At 39.6% G+C, this 21839-nt stretch overlaps 1 protein-coding gene across 2 annotated transcripts in view; it reads left to right on the top strand.

Moving 5' to 3' along the window:
- GLCE (glucuronic acid epimerase) overlaps window positions 1-21839 on the top strand; it is a 66872-nt gene that overhangs the window by 18266 nt on the left and 26767 nt on the right. The window contains exon 2 of one of the 2 annotated variants that reach the window (XM_080930524.1): window positions 13520-13610. The exons of the other annotated variant lie outside the window; for it this stretch is intronic. The gene's annotated coding sequence lies outside the window, so the exon portion shown is untranslated. The remainder of the gene's footprint in view (window positions 1-13519; window positions 13611-21839) is intronic. 2 annotated transcript variants of the gene reach the window in all.

Genomic DNA, 21839 nt, shown 5'->3' with positions numbered 1-21839 from the left:
GCAATAAACACTTAGCAAGCGTTCCTTTCTGAAAGAGGATGCTGACACAGTGAGAAGGTATGAGATAGATTGCACATTTGAACATGTAGCTTCTTGTAACCAACATCATTAACCTTTTGCCACCAGATGGTTGACTTACCTACCATTCCAATGGAAGCTTGAGTGATTTGATTTCTACCTCTTTTTCTTCTCTGTCAAAAGTTGCCAGCACTGAGCCAAAATAAAAAACAAGCTATATTGTGATTAAAGTGCTAATTCTAGCTCCACTGCCTTCAGGAATACTTTAGGCAAACCACTTCATCTCCAGACCTGTGTCTCTCCCCATCCTTCATGAGCTGGAGCTAAATCTTACCAAGTGTTCTTATTGAATTAAATAAAATGATCTGAAAAAAATTAAAAATATAGAGTAGTGTGAAGTTAAAATTGTTTTTACACTAACAAAGAATGAAAGTTATAAAAAAGAAACCTTAATAACCTGAGAGATACTGTTTCTAAAAAATAAATATTCTTAATTTCTGAATGTCTAAGACATACTAAATATAATACTAAAGCGATAATAAAAATGGAATGTGAACTGCTTATTTGAAATTAATAAAGACAGTTGTATCATGGATCAGCCGCTTGAATACTTGATTTAATTAGTGTGTGTACCAAACATTTCTTATAATTTTTACTTTAAAGTATTGCCCTAGCCAAGCATGGTGGGCACGCCTTTAATCCCAGCACTTGAGAGGCAGAGGAAGGTAGATAACTGAATTCCACTACAGAATGAGTTCCAGGACAGCCAAGGCCACACAGAAACCCTGTCTCAAAAGACAAAAAACAAACTCTCTCTGTGTGTGTGTGTGTGTGTGTGTGTGTGTGTGTGTGTGTGTGTACTTTTTCATTCCCCTGATGTTTTTAAAATTCCCTTCCAATGGAAGTAAGGGGACACCAACCCACTCACAAAACTTTCTATCCAAAATTTGTCCTGCATACAAGATGTTCGGGGATAAAGATGGAGCAGAGTGTGAGGGATGGTCAGCCGATGACTGGCCCAACTTGAGACCCCCCACCATGGTAGAGCCTAATATAAATGTCCTCTGAGAGGCTTCATCCAATGGCTGATGGAAACAAGAGGCAGAGACCACAGCCAAACATTAGGCAGAGTTCTGGGAGTCTTGTGGAAGAGGGGAAGGAAGGATTGAGGGAGCTGGAGGGGTCAGGGACACAAGATCTACAGAGTCAACTAACCTGGGCCGAGGGCGGCTCACAGAGACTAAACCACCAACCAAGGAGCATGCAGGAGCTGGACCTAGACTCCCTACTCACCTGTGGCAGATGTAGCGTGGTCTCTATCTGGGTCTCCTAACACGTGAATCGGGCTGTCTCCGATTCTGTTGCCTTTCTTTGGATCCCTTTCCCCTAGCTGGGCTGCCTTGTCTGGTCTCAGTGAGAGATGATGCGCCTGGGCCTCCTGCATCTTAGTGTGTCAGGGTGGGTTGGTACCCATTTGAGCAGGGGGAGGGGGAGAGCAGGGGGAGGGGGAGACTGGGAGGGGGCTGCAGTTGGGATGTAAAGTGAATAAGTAAATAGATTAATGAAAAATTAAACTTAAAGCTTTAAAAAATAGTCAACAGCAGGATAGATTATAAGCTGATTGCTTTGTGTGGTTTTTATCTCAGCAGTTGCCTGTTGTCTGACGTGTGTGCACATTCTCTTCCTCAGAGCATTGTCTGAGGTGCCACACTGAAAAACAGCAAGTTTGTGGTCAGTACTGAAAAGATAACATATTTTGCTTCTGAAATGTAAAACTTTGTATTTGAAGATGTATGGAAGTAACATGAAGAAAATTGAATTTAAAAATTACTTTATTTATGTCTTAGGTTAATGTTCATGTTGCTTCTGAATATATTAATTGTAGAATATCGAATACAGCTTTAGTACCTTAACTGTTATTAGGGAACCAAGGTGCATATGATTCTTGAATTGACAGCATTGACCTTTTGTTTGTACTAGTCAGCATTACCTGGCAAAATAAATTCCAAAATTCCAAAAAGACCAATCTTCAGTGCATGCTCGTCTTTTCCATAGGAGGTTCTATACTAATATATATGTATTGATGAAAGAGAGGAGCTAATGTGTTGGCTTTGCTACCATATGCAAGCATACAAAGGATCTAACATTTATATAACTTCCTTCCACCTGGTAAGAGTTTTCTCTTTAAAGACTTATTTATTATATTTATGAGTACACTGTAGCTGTCTTCAGACACACCGGAAGAGGGCATCAGATCCCATTACAGATGGTTGTGAGCTACCACATGGTGGTTTGCTGGGAATTGAACTCAGATCCTCTGGAAGAGCAGTCAGTGCTCTTAACCACTGAGTCATCTCTCCAGCCCCATGATAAGAGGTTTTAGTATTCCCATTTTTAAAAGGAAAATATTGAAATTTAGAAATTAAGTAAGCATGAAATTCTTTCATGGAGTAATCTTACTTTCTTTGCCTCTCTCCAAGAAGAAATCTATGATAATTCTCTTGGTTTTGCTATTCATAATGCACCTTTTAGCCCTGGATTGCACTAATAATTTGGGCATTATTTTAGCAGTTTGTGATAGGCCTTTTGTGTGAATGTGTGTCCTTGTTTATTCTCTAAGGCCTTCCTTGAACTTAGCACAGTATGTAGTCTCAAAAGTAGAGGTTTTTCCTCTACCATTTTTTTCTAATATTGCCCAATTTTTGTTTTCAAGTGTCCACTGTACGTAGGTTAAATTGTCAATGCCGCCCCATGGGCCATTGAGTCTGTTCATTTGTGGAGAATTGTCACACTCTGTTTCTTTCAGGGTTTTTTTTCCCTCTCACCCCTTGGAACAGTTTTACTCGATGTTTTTAGGTTTACTGATACTTTCTCTCCTTCCTTTCTACAGTCTCACTGTGTGTAGCTCAGGGTTGCCTGGCATTCATTATATATCCCAAGTTTATCCTGAACATGCAATCCTAAATACTGAGACCACTGAGATTACAGGCATAAGCCACCATGCCTTTGCTAAACCACCTTGTCTTAAAGGAGCTATAATAAAAATCTGGTATTGTATCTCAGTCTCTTAGTATTGCAGAGAAATGGAAGAAAGAAAAGTGTACGTTTAGAAGCATGTGCTTTGCAACAAAGTCAAAGCATGTGTTAGGAACCTTCCCTATTTTTAGTTCGGTCTCGCCTGGTTCTAGAACAAAACAACTCTCGACACATGTGCTGCATATTTCAGGAATTTCATGTGGGCTTATTGTCCAGTAGGTCTGCAGCCATATTGTAGTTTGATCCCCCAAGTTAACGGCTTCTGGGCTAAGATTAGCTGGAGACTGACTAGGATTCAGAAATAAATCACAATTTCTACTGAGGGGTTTTAGCTTGGGGTAAGGCACACCTGGCTCTAATGATGTGAAGAACTGTGCTTTCAGTCTTATGTGATTTGTTATGTGGTTTGGTTTGGTTGGTTGGGCTTTGTTTGTTTTGTTTTTGACTTGTTTAGCCCTTTCCCAGTTTTTAGTTTGCTGTGGGATGTTCATGAAGTTGGAGGGCTCACGGAATCTCTTCCTCGGAATATTAAAGGGAACAGAAAGTAAGTCCAGATGAAACGAGTCCTGGAATCATTTGTTTTTCTGAACCTCAGCTGAAGTCTTTGGGGAGAAGGGCAAAATAATTTATTATTCTTATTTTCAACCAGGATTCTGATATATTCAGGTGGGGATAGAGGCTCTAACAGTAATAAAATGATTTGAGCCAGAATGGCTTCTGTTAAATACCTTCCTCAAGCACTGTTCTGGCAGCTGTCTCTGTCTGGCTGTCCAGAAGTGGCCTTGTATTTATACTGCTTTGGATACTCGGTTTTTAATACTGAGTTCCTGAACTTCAAAATTTTTAAAATAGGGACATTAATATACTTCCATTTACAAAGTATTTTTATAATAAATAGGAATATGAAAATTTCCACTCTACTCAGGAAGCTGCTAAGATGATCAAGTACATCTTTGTGGGCCTGTGCAATGGTCCCTTAGTCACTGAGTAATGGAATATGTTGTAGTAGAAAACAATGAGCTTAAAACAAATAAGCAAACACAAAATCCAGTCAGTTATAGTTAGCTTGACTGTGTATAACTTTGTAACCTGAGCAAACTAGTTAAACCTAAAGTATATTTTTCCATCTGAAAAATATCACGCATACTTGGAATGTATGGGGGCTAGATACTGTCTGCCCTACATGTTAGTATAAAGTACAACGGAGGTATGAAAGTATTTTTGGAAATATGTAATTATACAGCACAAGTATAAAAATAGTTTTTAAAATTAGCTCAGCTTAATCAAGTCTTTTAACTGTGGATTTAGCTTCTCATGTAAATATTGTACTCCTTTTATCGCTGATAGTTTTGAAAAAACTGAAAATAATATCTAGGTTGGAGAAATACATTGGTGGTTTTGGCAGATATAACCCAATATGAAAGAATTAAATAATTTTTAACATTCATTTAAAAAATTATTTGAGTGTTTGTCTTTTTAATTCCTAGTCTTTAATATCTTTTAACTGTTGAATTCTGTGACATTGCATATGAAATTTCTATCTTGAATTATCAATAGAAAATTATTATTGTTGTTTTTTTATATGTATGCAATATGTGTGAGTGTGTGGGTACATGATCCTATATACATGCATTCTAAGGCCAGAGCAACACATGTGTGTTTTCCTGTATGGCTCTCAATCTGTTTCCAAACCAGAGGCTCACAGTTTATGGTAGGAAGCTGATCAGAGAGCTTTTGGGATCTGCCTTTCTGTTCTCCAATGCTGGTGTTAGAAGCATGAACCGTTGTACCTGGCTTTTTGTATGAATGCTAAGGATCCAGATTTAGGTTCTCATGCCTTCTTACTACCAAACTATCTCTCTGGCCCTGAAAAATTAAAACAGTCCGGTTGCTTATTGTCTGATTCTGAACTGGTTCCTCTTCTAATTATTATGTATGTATTCAGAAGAATGCAAACTAACCTAATATAATGTTAGTTTGAGTATAATTAGGGAGTTAAACTTGTCAAAATGTAAAGCAGTGATTGAAGTATGAATGTAATATTTTGGTACCTTCAAAATTATTTATAATATTCTGCTGTATTGGTATAGATCAGTGAAAGAATCCCATTGATTGCTATAGTCATTCTTAAATGCATGCCTCTTATGATGCTTACATTCTAAAAGATGGAAGTAGAAAATAAAAGATAAAATACAATGTATCAGCAATAAATACTACAGAGAAAAGGGTGAGAAAGGGAATGTGGAGGGCTGAGGAACATGGAAGTTGGAGGTAGGCAGGCTTGAGAAAGTGACCATCTAGTGAAGCTTCAAAGGAATTAACTAGCTGAGTAAGGAGGGAAAAACACTGAGATACAATATAGCAATGATGTCTGTACAAAGTATGACAGGAGTGCCTGAGGGAGGAAAAGGACATAAAATAAAATAAAATTCTAATTCTAACTGAATTAGAATCAGGCTAGAGAGCTGTGAAGTAACTTGTTGGGACTTTGTGTTTGACCTGAGAATGATGCAATTGGAGAGTTTTGAACAGAGGAGCCACATGGCTTTATTATTCTTAACGGTGAAAGAGACTCGAGAAAGGCAGAAAATTTAGGAGACTTTTGCAGTAATCCATGTGAGCCTCATATAAGTGGAAAATTTTTAAGAGGTTGGATTTTATTTTTAAGTAAAACCAACAGCTAAAGCATAAGAGGTGGGGGAGGGGAGATGCGAGGAACAGAGCTGTGGTTTTAGCCTGTGCAGCTGGGAACTTGGTGTTAGCATTCACTAGAAGGAGGAAGACTAGGGGTGAGCAGCTGGTTAAAGCTTTCACTTTGAACTTCAGTGCAAGTAAGATATGCTCAGTAGGTACTTGTATATATTAGAAAACAGTTGTGGTGAGAAGACCAAATTTTAAATAATTTGGGAGATTTCCATTTGTAGATGTGTCTAAAGTCCTGAGGAGACCACTTGAGGAATAAGCAGAGGTGAAAGAGGAGAGGGCCAAGAACTGACCTCCAGCACATTTTGGTTAGTAATGTGGAAAAGTCAGGCAAGTTTGGGAAAAGTCTGATCAGTATGGTTTCAAGAGAAAGTGGGAAAGGCTGAGGATGTAACTACATGATATAGCACCTGCCTAGTATGGACAGGACCCTGGGTTGATTTCCAGCAGCATTAAAAAAAATTAAGGGGAATGGGCAATTTTGCTGTGGATCTGCTTTCTAGCTTGTTCACATGTGGTAGTTGGCAGGATTCACTTCTGCCTGTGGCCACAGAACTCTGTTCTTTACCATGTGTACCTATAAAACATTTCACAGCTTTGTCAGAGCAAGCAAAAAGTCACAAAAAAAAAAAAAAAAAAAAAAAAAAAAAAAAAAAAAAAAAATCCCAGCATAGGGTGTGACAGCAGGAACATCAGTCTTTAATAACCTTGTCACATAGAGGTATCCTGTCATTTCTGCCATATTTGGCTTGTTGTTGTTGTTGATAGATTACTAGGTCCATCCTACTCCTAGAGGAAGAAATTACTTAAATGTGTAAATACAGGTTAGATCACAAAGTACGTCTTTGAAGTTTGCCATTCAGTCTTCAGATACTGTACTGTGAGATTCTCATCTGGTTGCATGAGTTAGCCTTTTTTTTTTTTTCCTAGCATATTCATAACTGGTAACATTCAGTTGTGAGAGAACTGGGTGAAGATAGGAATTTGGTTTAGAACTATTAGATAACATGCTTTGTACCCATGTGATTTTTTTTTTATGAAGAAAGTTAGCAGTGTTAAAGTCATGCTATATCCAGTGACACGTGTCTAACATTGTAGAAGCTTAGTCAGGAGGGGGCCGAGGTGGAGGCCAGCCTGAGGTAAATAGCAAGACCCAGTGTAAAAGCAATCAGACCACTACCACCAAGAAAAGAAACTAAAATTTTATCTGTAAGAGCTCAACAAAAGTAGAAAAGCTATTAAAATCAGAAAATATGCAGATTCTTTTATAGAGATTCAAAAGATTTGTATATTTTAAGATAATTCAGGTTTTCATACATTTCCAACATACTTTTTTATGACTTGGAAGGGGGTGGATATATAAAAAATTTATGCAGTTGAAGTATAGCTAAACTTGTTATATACTGTAAAATAATCTTTTCTTGTAAAACTAAGCTTTTATCAGACCGTGTATTCCAGCCGTTTCCTTGTTACTGTTGCCCACTCCCTTGGTGTAATCTACATGCTGAAGTCATTTCGGTCTTTGTAGGAGAACAAAAAGCATCATGCTATACTCACAGCATGTCAGATATTACAGATAACTTTCCAGATGAGGAAATCGTCACACAAAGATGGACCCAGACTTACTCATGACAGTGCCAGTGCCCACTGCCAAGCCTCCTGATATTATAAATTGCTAGGAATGAGCCTTACATAACTGCTTAGAAATTTATGAACCATCCCTGATTCATATCCAGACCTGAGTTTAGAGTGTAATTTGCACACTGAGATTTTTGAATGCTGCTGAGAAAATTCCACTTCGTAGCAGAATTTGGAGACTTGTGCTTTTTGGGGAATTGGTGTACTTTAAAGACCTGAGTCAAATCAACACGCACACTGTTCATTCTGATTGTTAATCTTGTATTTGTCTAGGTTTGGCCAGGGTCATAAAAAAATCTTTGTGTTAAGAAATAATCAAGAATTTTGTGTGTAGACTTTCCCAATAAAGTAATTGTGTCACTAGTTTGTAGTTTGTGATACGGTGTGCAGACTTCGTCACGAGGCAGAAGTTCTTGACACCGATCAGGAAAGGAGGAAGTCCTCTGCCATCTGTGTTGTGGCAGGCTTGCTGTTGTGTTAGCTAGATAAATTCTAATTACTGCTAAACAGATTGTTGGTGAGGTTGTTGCTAATATTTTAGAGAAAGTGTAAGTACAAAGCGGCAAAGAGCTGGTTCCAGACTTAGAAGTAAAAGCCCTAGTTGAACATAAGTCTGCGAATCTCACAGTGTTCTTTTGTGTCACAGAGCAAAATGTTTGCAGTTTGGTGTCGCCTCTGTGGTGCTCTCTGCTCTCTGCGTGGTGCAGACGAGATCAAGTGCTAACTTCTGAAGGTTTGTGGCGTGCCTTCCCTTCTCATCAGCTCTCCCCACAGCTCTCCCACTCCTTCCTTCCATTACTCTCTCCCCTTTGACACGGGACCTACTGTGGCCTAGGTTGCCTCAACCACCAGAGTTCTGTGGTTCCAGTTGACCCCCAGCATTTTGTCCTTTTAAACATGAGGTTGGTTTTGGTTTAGCTTTTTTCCTTCCTAAAGGATAGGTGTGGGAGTGTGGAGTAAGAGTTAAGTTAGCAGAGTAGCCTATGGTGGCACGTACCTTTAATACCAGAATTCGGTAAGTAGAGATAGGCAGGTCTCTGAGATTAAGGTATGCACACTGTGAACGCTAGTACACACACACACACACACACACACACTCATACTCACACACACACACACAGTAATTTATAAGTAATTGTTATTGTATAAATTAGCAAAGTCCCCTCTCTCCCATTTAACATCTAGCAAGGAGTTACTCAATTAAAAAAAAAAAATCAGCAGTGACTCTGAAAGCAGAATTCAACAGTGGAGAATCGCCAACCCCGAAGCGGGTTCTCTTCTTAGAATGGGTGGTAGGCCTTCAGTCCCAGTACTGGACAGGGGATCTCTGTGAGTGCAGCCAACCTGGTCTACAAATCACATTCCAGGCCCCCAAAGGCTACAAAGTGAGAAAAGGAGGAGGAGGGGAAGAGGAGGACGTATGAGAAGCAACAGCAGTGGTAGCTTCTCAGTATGGCTTTTCTGAAAATGGCCTGGCTTTTAAAATCATGGGATTTACTCTCTGTTTGCTGCTCTCAAAGCTCTGTCTTCATCACACGGCAGTTCACCACTGCTTTCAGTGAGCTGCCGTTTACCTGTTAAATGAGGAAATTACAGGATTCTCGTTAGTTGTTCCAAGACTTTTAAGGGTAGTTACTCTTGGTTTTCTTAGTGATCCCAAGCAGTAGTTGAGAACTTTAGCAATGGATTGGAGTGAGGATAGATACATGACATTTATAGATAATCTGGCCATGTGATCATCACAGAGCTGTTAGCAAGTAGCTATAATAAAAATATAATATAAATATAAAGCAAATTTGCTCTATAATACATAAATGCATAAATATCACATGGACCCTTTAAGGTATAAGGTTCCTTAATTTTGGTACATACTAAGCTCTTTTAACATTATTAAAGTTTATAATTTTTGATGTGCACACACAGAGAATTGCATGTGCACATTATGTGGAGCCCAGAGGTCAACCTCTTGTATCAATATCTAGAGACCATCCGCTTTGTTTTTTTGAGACAGTCTCTCACTAGCTAACCTGAAACTCACCAAGTACACAAGGCTAGCTAGCCACGGAGCCTCAGAGATCCACCACCTGTCTGTCTCCCTAAGACAGAAATTGCAGATACACCAGCAGGACCCATTTTCTTTTACATAAGTTCTGGGAACTGAACTCAAGTTGAAGCAGGTGGATAAATTCCCTGTGGATAAATTCTCTACAGTCTGGTCATTTGTGTTTCTCATAAGTAGCTGTGCTTCTGAAGGAGCAGGAAAGGTTCTGTGTGCATTTCAAGTGCTGCAGTTGAGTGTCATGGTTTAGAATCCGAGCTTAGGTGCCTTAGGCAGAGTGTGTTGGCATTGCATGGCATACAGGCGTGCGTACGGTGAGAGATGGTTTCGGAACCATGCTGCAGTGGACTCCGGGAACACTGCTGGAAACACTCGGGCTCGTGGCCTGTTGGCTTGTGAATCGAGCCTTGGTTGTTGCATGTGCAGAACCTTTTACTATTGCCAAAGTTTTTGTGACCTCCACTTGAGTTATGCAACCACAGATGAGGTCATAGCCCACTCTAAGCAGCTGTGTGTTGACCTTTTCCCCATTGCCTCTTACATCTTCTAAAGGCCCATCTTTACTATATTTACACAGTAATTTTCATGATCACAGGATTTTGTCGTTTTATTTCTCTTAATAAATGTTTGTTAACTGACTAAAAGTGTTCAAATGGTTCTTATGCTGGTATTACTGTAAGCAGTAAAGACAAAGAAGTTTGGGGTCATAGGTCCTGAAGAACAAAGGAAGGGGAAGAAGAAATGGTGATTGAGGCTTTCTTGATTCTCTGGAGAAAGAAGTGAAATCTCTGGTTCTAAACATTAAAATATAGGAGCTGCTTAAACATATCTAGGGCCGCAGAGACACAAACAGCTAGGATGTACCAACCCTGGTAGAAGCTGTTAGCAGTTGTCTTGCATTTTGGGGACTCTGATTTGGTTATAAAACAGCTTTCAAAAACTAAATTGAACATGTAGTGAGATTATGGGAAACAATACTGTGCACATGGCTTTCTAGTAGGAACTGTATGAATGAATGAAACACTAAACTCAATTTGGTAAGTTTTTAGAAATACCACATACAGAGAAGTTTGGTTAAAAAAATTCAATAACCAATGTAAATAATCTTCCTCGCCATGTATTTGTAGAGCAAACCTAAATTATTGAAGTACACCATTTCATTTCTAACTGAATGTAATGTAGAAGACCTTGGATGAGAGCTGTTCCTTACAGACCCTTGTCTTCCATTTTGAAGTTAGCACAAATGCAGATGAGAAAAGAATAGCTCTGTGAAATTGTTGCTGATGTTAGTAGCACAAGAGAGAACTGAGTTTGCCTTAAATAGAAGTAGTTGGCTGAATATTATTTTTTAAAATAAGTAGGATAAAGAATCAAAAGACTAAATGTTATGAAAAATGTCTGAGACATGGGGAAGTGTATTTAATTTTATTTCATTATTATACTGTGTAGACATTGATGCTCTGTGATCAAATATGAGTAGTGTAATAATCATTTATTGGAAGCTTATAGTTCTGCTTCCTTCGTGGAGTTAAGATAAACAACAGCGTTATTACTTATGAGATCCCTTTCTCACTTTGCTTTTCCTCGCCCTGTTTATTCAAATACTTTGCTTTCCCTGATAATAAACTATTATTTTTCCCCCATAATAAAAAGCAAATAATGTTTTTCATTGTCAGAATGTTTTCTATATAATGACCCCTTCCACCCATTGTAAGTCTGTGTGGGGGAATGGGAGTGGGGGTGCATATGCATTTGCCAGAGCACCTGTGCGTGAAGGCCAGCGAACTGTATTGGTGTCTCTCCACTGCTCTGTTCTCCTTTTTGAGACAAATTTCTCACTGCCCCCAGATCTCACTATTTTGGATAGATTGTCTGGTCAGAATGCCCAAGGGTCTTCTATCTCTGCATACCCCTCCCCCAAGCACTTGGGTCACATCAGCTTTTTTATTTGGATGCTAAGGATCTAAATTCTGGTCTTCGTGTTTGCTTAAAAGCACTTTACAAATTGAATCCTCCCCTTTCCCACAAGTCAGTATTCCTTTAAAAAAGGCTTTTTGGGTGTCTTCTATTGGGGTTGTTTTGTCTTTGAGCTGGGATTTCACTCTACAGTCCTGTCTGGCCTGTAAGTTGTGATTTTCCTGCTTCAGCCTCATAAGTAACTGGAATTACAGGTGTATACCACTGTGCCAGCTAAGTTTTATTAGTTGCATAAAGTAAACATTGTTGCTTTAATATCTGTTAAATTACTCAGGGTTCTATAGAGAAACAGAGCTGATAGAATGAGCACTCTCTCTCTCTCTCTCTCTCTCTCTCTCTCTCTCTCTCTCTCTCTCTCTCTCTCTCTCTGGCACACACGATTTATTAGAATAACTTACAAGCTGTGGTCCTGATATCCAACAGTGGTTGCTTCCTGATGGAAAGTCCAAGAATCTAATATTAGCTTGGTTTAGGAGCAGAATGTCTCAGCTGACCTTCAGTATACATTAGAATCCCAAAGAGGGCGGCTCTAATGCCAGTCAAGGAATGAATTTGCTGGCTAGAGTGAGGGCAAGCAGGCAAAAAGCAAAAGCTTCCTTCTTCCAGAAATAGTTAAGTTGACAGCAACTTTTGGGTTTCAAACTCCTTCCTCACTAGTTTCCTCCTAGTCCAAGATTTCACATGACTTTCGTGGAGTGTCTCTTGTAGTCTGTGATAGTTTCCTGTCTGTCTTTGCTTTACATGACCTTAATTATTCTGAGTACTAGCCAGGTGTTCTATAGAATGTATCTCGTATGCTTTGTCTGACACTTTTCCTTGTGATTAAAGTGTGGGTTTTAGAAAGTAGCAATACAGAACCAAACATGTCCTTTGAGAGTAAGGACATGAAGGCAGTGCTACTTGTAGAAGGTAGCGGTTGCTCAGATTTTCCACAACAAAGTAGTTTTGCCTTTCTGTATTCTAACCTTTGGGAGTGAGTTACTGAATTCAGCCCATATTTGGGCTGCCACAGTGAAGTTTCATGGTGTGGGAAAGCAAATGGGTGTGTTTAAGGAATTTCCCTCTTGGTCATTTATATCAGTATGTACAGTTAATATGTTGATTTATCATTCAATCCAAACAGCCCCCAGTTTATGGTGGTGAGACCTGGGATCTTCTCGACTTTGTCACAGAATAAAGCAAAGCATGCACGTTTTCTGGGTTTTCACTTTCAGTATAATGTTCAGTAAATTACACAAGATATTTAACACTTTATTTTGAAACAGACTTTTACTAGAAGATTCCACCTACTTGTGGCCTAAGTAGTAGCCCGAGTGCACATAGACTGGGCTGTGGTGTTCAGTAGGCTAGGTGTGCTGAGTACATCTTGTAGGATGTTTTGAACCTTGGGCAGGTTGTCAGTCTTCAATTCCATCATATTTCATGGTGCACCTACAGTATGAGTGTTGGTCTCCTTGTTTAGTGGTCTCTGGGCTCCCCCTTTCCAATCTCTGATCAGGAAGGTGAAGCTTTATTTGTTAAGGTACACTCCCTGCAGCTGTGTCCATCTTCAGGACTAAGCAGTAGGAAGATATAGAAGAGGATGGGGGCAGAACCACATACACACCAAGGATTCCCTATGTCCTCTTGGAACTGTAGCACCTCTGACCAGAGAGCACGGGTCCCTTGCCCCTGAGTTCTAGACTCATGATCTTTATTGCCATTGCTCTGGTAGACGGCTAGGCGTGTGTGTGTGTGTGTGTGTGTGTGTGTGTGTGTGTGTGTGTGTTTCCAATACTTTCTTGAGGGAAGATTTGCCTCTTCGGTCACAGCTGGAACATGACACTTTTCATTTGGTCTATATTCACTTGAGCTGGATGACCCTGGAACGGAACCAAATGATGGCCGTGCTAAAACAGGGCTTTGCATTCTGGTCCTCGTATAGGATCTGCCTGCTGCCATCACTTTTTAGGGTCCACACGTATTCTGTTCTGGGCATTTACCCAGGTCTTGGAGCTACATTCAGTTGGTGGGACAGTTGGAGTGTTGTGTTTGCTCTATTTTAACCTGCAGCCAAACCTTGATTAAAGGGTTTTCATTTTGTTCTAGGAATTTAACAAGAAACTGAAGTTTTGATTCAAATATTTTTTTGAATTGAAGCTAGAAATGTACTAAGATTTTGATTCTTTGATTGATTAAGGTAAGATTATTTAATAAAATATAATTGTACCCTGGCATATTTTCAAATACATTTTAATGTTTATTAAAACATTTTTATTTCTGAGTCTCTAGAGATTTGTACCAATTTTTTTTATTGGATCTTAAAACATTTTGTGTTTGCTTGTACACACAAAGCCCTGGGTTCCATCCCTCATACAACTTAGACCAGGTGTGCTGGGGGCACCTGTAATCTCACTTTGGAGACAGAGGCAGGAGGGTTAGAAATCCAAGGTCATCCTCAGCTACTTAGTAGGTTGGAAGCCCCACTGGAATACATGAGATCCAGTCAACAGAGAGTGGGTAGTAGGAGTTCTTTACCATTGAAATGACCGGTGTTCTTTGTACTCACTGCCAGATACAAAGGAAATAGGATGGCATGATTACTGAAGGTGTAATGTAAGAGAAATGTCTGCCAGGGGCAAAAGTCATCAAATTGGCCTACAGCCTGGCCACTTGTTTTAGTGAATAATATTTTATTGGAACATAGCCATATCCACTCAGAAGTCTTTGTCTGTGGCCACCTTAGTACTTCAGTGTTGACTTTAATATACATGTAATTGTCTAAGATTCTGTACCGGGTCTAAAGTCTGGAAGTGAAAGCCTTAGAAGTCCTGGTTTTCTAGCTAGATGGTGTGGAAGCAAAAGCAAATCAAAAAACAAAAACAAACAAACAAACCCCCCATACAAACAATAAATAGACTAAAAATAAAAAGCAGTACTAGTTTTCTGAGATAAGCGGCGTATTAAAACAGACGCACTGCCTTGGTGGTTATGTGCCAAGTGCTTGCTTATTTCTGAGTAGTGCTCTCTGTTTTCACAACTAAAAGCTTACACAGTGGTGGTTTTGTTCCCATTCTAAAAAAAGAGATTCATGCCAACATTATTTTGCTTTACCTAGTAAGATTTAACATAGCTAGTAAGACTTTGAGAGAATTATTAATAGCTGCCCTGATTAAGTGATTTACAGTGCATGAATTTTTAAGTGAAAATATCCTAATATAAAAGTCCATTAGTGAACCAGCCATGGTGGTGCATTGTAGGTCACTTGAGAGGCTAAGGCAGAAGGATTGACAGTTCAAGGGCAGCCTGGGCTACGTAACCAAGTCGTCTAGCAGTTAAAATAGGAATTATATTCCCTCTAAAGTGTGGATTCAACCATTTACAGTGTTGGCCCTCCATCTGAGCATGTTTCATTCATATTGGTGGATTGTACCAACATCAACGCAAAGATGTCTGCAAGAAAAACTAGATAAACTTTCTTCCTTGTGGTAACTCCCTAAACAATACAGTGTACAACAACTACCTACAGGACATCTGCACTCGGACAGTCGGTGTGTGGGTGACCTGGGGTGGTTTATAGCGGAGGTTATGGAGGTTTCATGAAGGTAGTGTGCTGGTTTACAAAGGGACATCAGCACACAGATCTTCATGTTCTCGGGTACTAGGTCTAATTCAGTGTCATTCCTAAAATTGTGAATGTTTAGGAACATTACAAGAAGAACTTAAAGTTGGAGTTGAGTAAGATATATGCTGTGCTTCTCAACAATCTCTAAAAGGCTAAAGAAAAAAATAAAAGCATACAGTACTCTATGTAGAAATTATAATGCGTTTCCAACTTTTATTAAAGAAGTACCTGTTTTAGACACCAAAACCTGAAGGGGAAAGATAAAGGTTTGGAGGGGACTCATTCTGGGTAACTTATTAAACTTTCTGTAATTTTCAGTATGTTTAAAAAAACTATTGGATTTGAAACATATGCGACACCTAGTCCGAGAGGGTATTTGTTTAGAAATAGGTTTGGATGTGATATTTGTGTTTGCTTTGTTCTTTGAAAACTTTTACAGAAAGAAAGCTGGAAATTGAAAGCATTTGTAATTATATTTTTAAAAACTTTGTATTGATTCTTTGTGAGTTTCACATCATGTGTCCCAATCCCACTCATCTCCACATCCCCCACACCCCTCCACCCTCTCTCCACATCCCTCACACCCCCTCCACCCTCTCATCAAGCTGTGGGGTGTCTCAGTGTGTCCTACAATATGTGCCCTTTTGTTTACATATCTTTACTTGCAAGTGTTCATTGCAGCGTGTCATTGGTCAGTTTCAAGGCCTCTGGCTTCTGCTACACCATCAATACTGGCTGCTCACCAGGACTCCTCTCGGATTGGCTGTTGTTGCCTGTGTCATGGAGATCCTGCATCTTTGATCTGCAGAACTAGTCGTGTTCCAGCAGTTTGTAGTTGAGGTGGATGTTGGGATAGACTTAACTCAAAGCCCTGGATGTCTGACCTATGTGGTAACTGGCTAGTCAGCCCTCCAGCGCTCCTGCACCCATGCTGCCAGAGCCAGATCTACTGTGCTACCCAGTCAAGGTGTGACTGCTCTCCAGTGTGCTGTAGTTAGCCAGGGGCTGGGCCTCCTCTCCTTCCCTTACACCCTCAGGGTTGACTCACCTGCAGCTTCTCCGTCTGGGCCAGCCCTACTGCGCTGCCCAAGTAAGGTGCAGGGCTCTCACAAGTACTGCAGCCTGCAAGAGGGGCAGGGTCAGCTCTACACAGCTCTTGGACATGAGCATCGTCCCAGGCAGCAGTCCAGACCAGGGACCTTCGCATGTTCTTTAGTGGTAATGAGTCCAGTCATAGACACAGACTCCTGCTGCTACATGGCCACAGACCCAGACATGGCCCTCAGCAGCAGTGTGCACTGGAATTTCACCATGGCCTCAGGTGGCAGTTCACAGTAGGCTTTTCCTTCCCACCCCAGGCCTCCAAGTCTACCTCTCTTTACAGTGTTCAAATTCTTTTGCTTCTCTTTTTCTCCCGTCTGCCCACCACATAATTGCACATGTATCCTCTTTTGCCCATGCCCTGTGGTATGGCACCAGGGTGCCCTAGGCCTCTGGGCTACTAAGTGTCATTTCTGCAGGCATTTCACTGGACTGTCATAAAGTTACTGAGCATGTGTTGAATTTCTGAATTTCAGCTAATAGTAATACAGACATGTATTTTCTGATGCATGGTGATATTTTTATAAGAAAACTTTTTTGTCAATAAGCTCATTTTATGATCAATAAACTGTGCATTGATTAGGCCATCTTTGTATTAACTATTTTATTTTGCAATAATGCTAATCTTTAATGACTATATCCAGAATTGTAAAAATTTACTTATTAACATTTTCATTTTACTAGTAGCATGTTATAGTACACTTAATACAAATTCATCTACATACCAAGGACTAATTAACTGTTTCTAGCATATTATCTTCAGATCAAGAAAATATTTCAAGTATGACAAGACTGTATGAGAAACTTTCTCTGAGGATAAGAGCCATCAGCCTACATAGCCCTTTCCCTTAGAACTTGGTAGGTGTTAATTTACATTTGGTAGAGAAAAGACCAAAATTATAAAAAAGAAAGAATCTAAGACTTAATGTTCTTTTAAAACATTCTAGGATAAAGTAGATTGTAGACTGTGTGGGTGATATAAAAATTATTTGAATATCTTTGTTTATTCCTTCCTGTGTTGTAAGTAGATCAGCTCAAGTGTTAAATTAAGTAGTGGGATTTGGAAAACTTGAATCCAGAAGTTACTGCTCCTAGACTAGATGTATGACTTTGAACAGCCACTAAACGCATAATCTTTCACTGTGTTTGGCTTCTAAGATTAAGTCTCACTTGATGTGCTTTTGTTTTTACTCTGTGTGTGTTGAAGTGTGACATGAAGTGTGCTGTCTGAGCCATCTTCAGTTGTATACTATTTATTCATCTTTCTCTACAGTCTTTCATTTTGAAATTTTGTACCCATTAAAATAAGTTCTTAGCAACTTCACCTAGCAGCCACTAGTCTCCTGTCTCTTTAATTGTAACTTTCTATTTCATTACAAGTATTACAAGTAATACAGTGTTTGTTTTCTGTGTGTGACTTATTTAGTTTAGCATAATGCCCTTCAAATTTATGTTATAGCATATGTTAGAGTTCTCTATTTTGAGACAAGTATTTGCCACATGTATCTATTCATCCGTCATTGGACATACGGCCGTGTGCGTGAACAGTGCTGCCCTCATTGTGGTGTGCAGAGGGCACTGTGCGGCCGTGTTTCAGTTCTTCGGAGGGTATTGAAGTACAGAGTTGTTTGGCCATGAAGCATCTCCGCTCTCTACAGTAGTGGCTAAGCTCTAAGGTTTTCTACGTGGAGTTCATGGAGCTTTCTGAATGTTTCTATTCATCTTTCAACCAATTTGGGAGATTTGGAGCTGTATTTTCTCACATACAATGTCTGCCCCTTTCTCTTCTGAAACTTCTGCAGTCCATATATTGGTATATACATGGCGGCCTTAGACGGTAGGTCTTGTTCTCTGTTCATTTTGTCAGTGTTGATGCTCTCTTGTTTCTCAGAGTTCATTATTAGTATTCAACAAGTTTCTGTTTTCAAGACTTTTCACCACCCAAAACTTAACTGTGTACAATACACTAAATAAATGGACTTATTTCTCCAATGTGAGAGCCTTTAGGAGGTCATTATTCTCGAAGTCAGAACCCTCTTGAGATGGATTTGGGACCTTAATTTAAAAGCCGGATAGATGCTTTGTCATTGCACCATATAAGGGCCATTTAAAATGGTCAGACTCATAGAAGTAAAACAGTAGCTGGCAGGAGCTGGTTATACAAGAATAAAGCACTTCGTGTATCTACATGTGACAAGTTCTGGGGTGTTCACTTGACTGGGGGTAAAATGCAGTGAGGACATTTTCGTTCATGTGTACTGTGGATAGTAACTGCTTTTAAAAATGCAGTATATTACTGAATACATCACTGAAGTTAAGCATACAAGGTAAATATATTTATAACTAATTTGGAAAATACACTACTTAACACAAATTATCAGACATGTGAAAACCCAGAAAAATATGATCCTTAGCAAGGACAAAAATCAACCAGTAAAAGGCAAGAAGCAACGCATGATGGGAATGTCAGACGTGGACATTAGGAAGCTGTTACAGATGCACTTTCTGTGTCCAAGAACAGAGACAACCATGAACATGCCAAGAAAAATGGGAGTTAGTTACGGAAAGAGACCCAAGTAGAACCCAAGTGAAGGAAGAGCCACGTCTGAAGTGGAAGGAGTGGTAGCCAGTTAAATGTTTTAGGAGAAAAGGAAAGTTCAAACCTGAGACATGGCAGACGTGTATCCAGCTGGACTAGTAAGGGCACTGGCTGCCCAGGCTTGGTCTCTGGGGTCTACAGTAGACAGAGAGAACTGAAGTTGTCCTCTGTCCCCTACCTGGATATCATGGGAAATATGTACCAACACACATGCTCTAAATAAATTAAAATGTGATAATTGTTTAAGAGAAACACCAAGAGAAATACTCAGAAAGAAGAACACATTACTGACCTACAAGATGTTTTCAAGCAAATGAATAAGGTATACCAAGTTTTAGAGTGAAATAGAGACAAAAAATAGTTCAGATAGCTGCCAAATATTACTGTTTGATAGAAGAATTTGAATAGTGAATGACATACTTTTTGAGTTGTCCATGATTTTTTTAAAAAGGAATTGGGGTGGAAAATGGAGGGATAAGCCAGGTAGTGACGGCGTACACCTTTAACCCCAGCACTTGGGTGACAGAAACAGGCGGATCTCTGAGTTTGAGGTCAGCCTGGTTTACAGAGGCTTTTATACAGAGAAACCCTGTATTCAAAAACAAAAAGAGGAAGACAGAAAAGGAAGGGATAGAAAACAGGTGTCCTTTCTTCACATTGAATATGTACCTTTAGACTTCTTTTAAAATTCTGCCTTCCTAGAGATTCAAAAATATTGATTCTCTAGAAAGAAATACAACCCCAATTATGAATATTTACCACAGGCCATATAATCCGTGTTCTCGGGGACTGTGTAGGAATTTTAGCTTCATTGCAGTTGGTATAATAGAGAAGGGAAGACTTGTGTGTTGCATTAACTTTTGATTTTTTTAATCAGTATCCTTTAGTCTTTGAAATCTAAAAGTTAACAAATGTTAGTAATAATTGACTTTTTGATGCTGGGAGTTAGACCCAGGACCTTAAGGCATCCTAGGCAAGAACTCTATCAATTAGCTACATCCCAAGTCTGAATAATAATTAACTGTGTGAGGTTGGTTTTTGTTTTGTTTTGGTTTTTTGTTTTGGGTTTTTTGGTTTTTTTGCTTTTTGTTTAATACTTAGGTTCAACTTTCACTTCTAAATAATCGTGTTGATTATTGTGTAAACTGCTTAAATATCAGCAAAGTATGGTTTTAACTTCTAGACTATGTTATGTGTAGGAAATATATTTTTATATATTAAGGAATAACTTTTACAAGGCCAGAATACGGATGTCTCAGCCCTTCTTAGAAGGGAGAACAAAACACTCATGGGAGGAAATACAAGGACAAATAGAGAAATAGGGATTGAAGAAAAGATCACTCAGAGACTGCCTCACCTGGGGGTCCACCCTAAATGTAGCCACCAAACCCAAGCACTATTGCTGATGCCAAGAAGTGCTTACTGGCAGGAACCAGATAGGGATGCCCCCACAGAAGCTCTGCCAGAGTCACACAGATACAGTTGAAGATGCTTGCAGCTAACCACTGGACTGAACACTCGACCCCAATGAAGGAGCTAGAGAAAGGACTGAAGGAGCTGAAAGGTTCTGCAACCCCATGGGAAGAACAACATTATCAACCAACCAAACCCTCCTGAGCTCCCAGGGACTAGAACACCAACCAGTGAGTACCCATGGCTCCAGGTGCATATGTAGCAGAGGACAGCAGTGTCTGAGCATCAATGGGAGAAGAGGCCTTTGGTTTAATGAAGGCTCATTTTCCCAGTGTATGGGAATGCCAAGGTGCTGAGGTAGGAGGGGGAGGTTGGGAGAGGGAACACCTTCATGGAAGCAAGGGGAGGGGGTAGGGAGATGGGAGTGAGAGGAAAGGGGATAACATTTGAAATGTAAATACAGAGACTATCCAATTTTTAAAAAAGGAAAAAAGAATAATTTTTGCATGAAATTGTATGTCTACTTTAGCTACTACTACCATTTAGGTAAATGGAATTTCAGTGCTATACTTTGCTTGCATTTCCAGATTTAAAACCAACAAATAAACCCTTCATTCTTCGAGGTGACCCTCAGTTACTCCAGCTCACCCTTCCTGTTTGCTTGGAAAATTGTTCATCTGGGAAAGCTTAGTTATGTCCTACTTAATCTCACTGGTGTCTGATAAAATTTATGTGCCCAACCAATATGTGCTTCTGTGCAAAGGCAGATTATATTTTTGCCTTGATTGCTGCTCTTAGAGACTTTTATGAGATAATAAAAATTACAGAAGCTTAAAGAAAAGTACTCTTCTCAGGGGAGTATGTACTCTGATTTTTCAGATTGCTTATTTGGGAGAATGGTAATAGGTGTTTATTAAATATTTGGTTAAATGAACTGTTAGGTAGATGACGATCATTTCATTTTGCTGGCTTTTAAGGGCATAACTTGCTTAGCATCTCCCTCCTTCTGCCAACTATGAGTGTCTGCTGTGCGACAGGCACTACATGGGGGTATTCATTTTATCCTGTAACTATTTCATGAAGTAGATATTACATCTGCTTTATAGATGAGAAATATTTTAGGGAAAGATTGTTTCATTTATATAACATTGTCTATCTTGAGGCCGACAAGATGGCTCAGTGGTTAAGGGCTCTGGCTGCTCTTACAGAGATCCTGGGCTTGTTTCCCTGCACCAACATGCAGCTCACAGCAGTCTGTTCCAGGGGACCCATACTCTATTCTGACCTTTGCAGGCACCAAGCACATGAGTGGTGCACAGACTTACACATGTAAAATAAGTAATTTCAAAAAGGAAAAAAAAGTATAGATTGCCTGTCTTAGCAAGATTCAAATGTAAGTCTGTCAGACCTTAAAGCTTGTGTATTCCTCAAAATACACAATTTACCCTTGCTCTACCTTTCTTCATCTGACCTCTTCAGCTAGTTTCTTCATTGTCATAGTAGTTTTTAAAACTGTGTATGTGTGTGTGTGTGTTAGTGCACACCTTCGCATGCACACACACTTGTATATACACAGATGAAGTGATGCATGCCTGAAATTCCAGCAGTTGGGTGGCTAAGGCGAGAGGACTGGGAGTTCAAGGCCATCCTGGGCCTCAGAGTGAGACCATCTCAAAAACAAATGGATGGCT

The sequence above is a fragment of the Micromys minutus genome (assembly GCF_963924665.1).
Source record: "Micromys minutus genome assembly, chromosome: 16".
NCBI lineage: Eukaryota > Metazoa > Chordata > Mammalia > Rodentia > Muridae > Micromys > Micromys minutus.
The sequence above is the reverse complement of the archived record's forward strand: the minus strand, read 5'-3'. Positions and strand labels throughout refer to the sequence as shown.